This window comes from Balaenoptera acutorostrata, chromosome 7, assembly GCF_949987535.1.
Source record: "Balaenoptera acutorostrata chromosome 7, mBalAcu1.1, whole genome shotgun sequence".
NCBI lineage: Eukaryota > Metazoa > Chordata > Mammalia > Artiodactyla > Balaenopteridae > Balaenoptera > Balaenoptera acutorostrata.
In genome coordinates this window covers 6,037,985-6,042,541 of record NC_080070.1, presented here as the reverse complement: position 1 = coordinate 6,042,541, position 4,557 = coordinate 6,037,985, and positions in this window count along the sequence as shown.

Below are 4,557 nucleotides of genomic sequence, written 5' to 3'. Positions count from 1 at the left end.
TGTCTTTGTGGGGTTTCTTGGGTATATTACAGAAGACTGTCTCTAAAGGTATGTTGTTAGCCTCTAACAGCTCAAATAACCGTTCTCATTGCACCCTGCGTCCCTCCGTAAACGTGTACTGCGTGAAAACCCTGTCCAGCACCAGGACACAGCTGGCAGCAGCCGGGTGCTGATGAATCAAGTGCCAGGTGTGTTCCCAAGGCTCTCCCTGCCCTCCGGGAGTCACCGGAAGCCCCTGTGACAGAGGGCAGGTGGGCCACATGGTGGCCGTCAAGGGGCTGGCCGAAATGCTCCAGCTTTTCAGGAATCATTTTCATAAAGCTTGGAGAGCAGTCCAGTTTGAATGGGTGGGAATATTTTCTTGTCATTCTTTTAAAATGGATGATACAGATGGAAATAAAAGGTGGGAAATATATTCAAAAATTGTCAGCCTAGCTTTGCAATGAGTTACTCAAACTCCTAAACTGTTGAGTGTTGAAAATGTCTGGATGGTCTAGAGCTTCATTTAGTTCGAGACGTTTGCTTCCGTTGACTTCTGTGAGGAAGTCAAACGTATGCCCTCAAAAGCACCATCAATGTCTGTTGTTAAAAGATAAAGTGTGGGGCTTCCCTGGTGGCGCAGTGGTTGGGAGTCTGCCTGCTAATGCAGGGGACACGGGTTCGAGCCCTGGTCTGGGAGGGTCCCACGTGCCGCGGAGCGGCTGGGCCCGTGAGCCACAATTACTGAGCCTGCGCATCTGGAGCCTGTGCTCCGCAACGGGAGGGGCCGCGATAGTGAGGGGCCCGCGCACTGCGATGAAGAGCGGTCCCCGCACCGCGATGAGGAGTGGCCCCCGCTTGCCGCAGCTAGAGAAAGCCCTCGCGCGAACCGAGGACCCAACACAGCCAAAAATAAATAAATAAATAAAGTAGCTATTAAAAAAAAAATAAATAAATAACCTTTATAAAAAAAAAAAAAAAAAAAAGATAAAGTGTGGGCTTCCCTGGTGGCGCAGTGGTTAAGAATCCGCCTGCCAATGCAGGGGACAAGGGTTCGAGCCCTGGTCCAGGAAGATCCCACAAGCCGCGGAGCAACTAAGCCCGTGTGCCACGACTACTGAGCCTGCGCTCTAGAGCCCGCGAGCCACAACTACGGAGCCCGCATGCCACAACTACTGAAGCCCGCACGCCTAGAGCCTGTGCTCTGCAACAAGAGGAGCCACCGCAATGAGAAGCCCACGCACCGCAACGAAGAGTAGCCCCCGCTCGTCGCAACCAGAGAAAGCCTGCGCGCAGCAACAAAGACCCAACGCAGCCAAAAATAAAAATAAAATTAAAAAATAAAAAATAGAGACCCATCTCACATAAACATAACTTTAAAAAAAAAAAATAAAAGGTGAAGTGTACAAAGGCTCTGGGCCTGTGAGGGAGGGGAGACTGAGTCGGGGAAGCACGGTTCGCTTCCTCAGCGTTGGAAGCGGCTGAGGGCCGAGGCGATGAGGGGTTTCTAACTTCATTTGAGACCATGTCAGACTTGGATTTGGGGCCTAGGTTGCAGCTTCTGGCTAACAAGTTACTGTCCTGGGCTTGGGCCAGGTGTGGCTTCTAGCTTCCCAAATTGATCTTGGAAAAGGCTAGGGAATTCAAGCCACACTAGCAGGTCTAGTGCTCCATTTTCCCATGAAGAGAAACAGAGAAGCCAGTTCTTGAGCTCGGGACAGTGCCGGCTATGCCCTCTCCACGCACCGGGAGACGGGCTTCGGTCCTGGCTCTGCCTCTAGCTGGTTGTATGCAACTTGACAGGTGGCAACTGCGTGTCACTCCCTGCTCCGGAATCACTCCCTGCTCCGGAATGCAAGAGAAGGAGCAAAGGACGTTTGTGATGAAAATGCTGTTGAACAGGAGGGAATGTGCTGAGCCTGAAGTCACAGGGCAGATGGGCTTTGGGGGGGTTCTCCTTGGAGAGTCAGAGAGAAAGGACATTCCAGACCTGGGACAAATGAGATAGCAGCTGAGTGCGCCACGTTCATGGGGTCGCAGGGGCTGTTCTAGACCCGCCAGAGAGGGTGTGCTGGGGGAAGAGACTGAGGCTGGAAAGATTGCCGAGTCCAACTACAAAGCACCCTGAAAGGCAGGCGGGGGTCTAGACTTGAGTGGTGAATACCAGGGCCGTGAGAGGGCTCCGAGCAGGAGTGGCACACACAGGCCTGTGAGGCCGATGGGGTCAACGACGGGAGGCTGCGGCGAGAACGTGCTGTGCTTGGTCCGATCTGATGCCCATCACTTGTATGAATTTCTGTCTGCTCTTGACTCTGGTGACACTGCCATGTCCTGTCCTTGTTTTCCTGCCCATATGTCCTATAAGTACTTCCTGTCCTTCCCCTACCCAACTGAAGGTATTTATCAGAGGCAAGACGATATCATCGAAAGCAAAGAAACATCTTGTGGTTATCTGGTCTTTATATCCTCCTCAACATCTAGCAAAGCTCTCTACGTTGCTGAAATAAAAATTACCCAACAAAATTGATAAAACTTTAGCCAGACTCATCAAGAAAAAAAGGGAGAGGGCCCAAATCAGTAAAATTAGAAATGAAAAAGGAAAAGCTGCAGAAACACAAAGGACCATAAGAGACTGCCACAAGCAACTATACAGCAATAAAATGGACAACCTAGATGAAATGGACAAATTCTTAGAAAGGTACAATCTCCCAAGACTGAACCAGGAAGAAATGGAAAACACGAACAGACCAATTACGAGTACTTAAATTGAATCTGTGATTTTTAAAACTGCCAACAAACAGAAGTCCAGGACCAGATGGCTTCACAGGCGAATTCTACCAAACATTTAGAGAAGAGTTAACACCTAGCCTTCTGAAACTCTTCCAAAAAATTGCAGAGGAACACTTCCAAACTCATCCTATGAGGCCACCATCACCCTGATGCCAAAACCAGACAAAGATAGCACACAAAAAAGAAAATTACTGAAATAAAATTTACCCAAATATGTCATGCTGTATAAATGCAAAATAGCGGTTTTTCGCTTCTTACTCTTTCTCTGGGAGAGGCAGGCTGGAGAAAACGAACGCAGCAGCCGTTTTAGGATCTGCCCCCCGTGGTTGGATAAGCTGCCTGCTCTGCTAGCGAGAGCTGTGGAGGCAGGAAGGCAGCATCAGCTGTCAGCACCAAGGAGCGAGAGTCTGCTTACTCACACTGCCTCTGTCAGCAAAGCAGACAGAGAAGGTGACTAAATCAGCGCAGGTACTCAAGGTGGTTCTCTCTGCCTGCCCTCCCTGAAGTGCGCTTCAGCTCCCCCGAAAGCCCCTCGGGGTGGGCCTGCCGTTGTAACTGCAGCCTCGGGCCCTGGAGAAGAAGAACCGCTAGGAAGTGAGCGCTCCCAGACACGACAGGCCGCGCACGTGGAACCCCTCACCTGTACTCTGTGCTGAGTCCCACCCAAGGAAGGCTGGGTGCTGCCGCTTCTGCAGGTTCTTCTCACCGGCCAGCCTGTTTTCCTGGCGAGGCCCCTGGGTTCCCAGGGTTTGGGGGTCGGGCCTAGAGCCCATCACAGAGGTATGCAACCCTTTCTACCGCCCCTGGTGTCAATACCCTGTACCTGTTCCCAAGGGGGTGGGATCCACCCATCAGGCATGGACCTGGGCACCCCAGGGAGCAGGTGAAGCCCGTCCTGCCGCGCATCTTGCATGAAGACGCTGGCGCACCCACCTCTCTGCGTCAAGGGCTGCCTCTGCCCGGGGAGGCTTGTCCTTGGCTAGACGCTGAGCTCTCAAGGGCGGACACTGTCCTCTGCAGCGTTTCCTCTTCCTGCACGGGGCGGGGGGCCAGCCAGGGCCTGGCCTGGAGGGCCCTGTGGGTGCGGAACGTGGGGACCTCCCGGTGCGAGAGGGGCTGCTGGGCGCGGCTCCCCTCAGGGCCTCTTAGGGTCTGAGCCCCACTTCCCCCTTCATGCCCTCCGGGCAGGTGCTCCAGCGGCCTCCTGTGTACACCTCCAGGGCCTTCGCCACGCGGCGCGCGGAGCTGGCACCTGTGCGGGGGCCTTTCTGCTCCACGCCTGAGAGAAGGGGCCTCCTCGATTCCGGCGGACTAGCAGGCGTCCCCGCTGTCATCCAGGCAGCTCAGGAGCCGGTTCCTTGCTCCCTGGCCTCTCCCCTGCCACTCCGCACTCGAGTGGCGCTGCAGCGACACTGGAGGGGCTGTGAGGCCGCAGCCCCTGGGGCCAGGCCCAGGCGGGCGTGAGGCCCCTGCTTCCCGGCACCCCTTCTCCCTCCGAGATGGGGCTGGGACTCCGTGGGCAGAACAAAAGACGACGCGTCGCAGAGCAGTTAAGGACCTGTATTTCGATTCTTCACAAGTGGACAATTTGCCAAAATAACGACAGTCTGCGGCTTTTTTTCTTTGGCCGCGCCGCGCGGCTTGAGGGATCTTAGTTCCCCGACCAGGGATCGAACCCTGGCCCTCGACAGTGAGAGCGCGGAGTCCTAACCACTGGACCACCAGGGAAGGCCCGGTCTGTGGCTTTCTGAAGCGTCCGCTTCGCTCCGCAGGAAAGGCTTGGCCTCG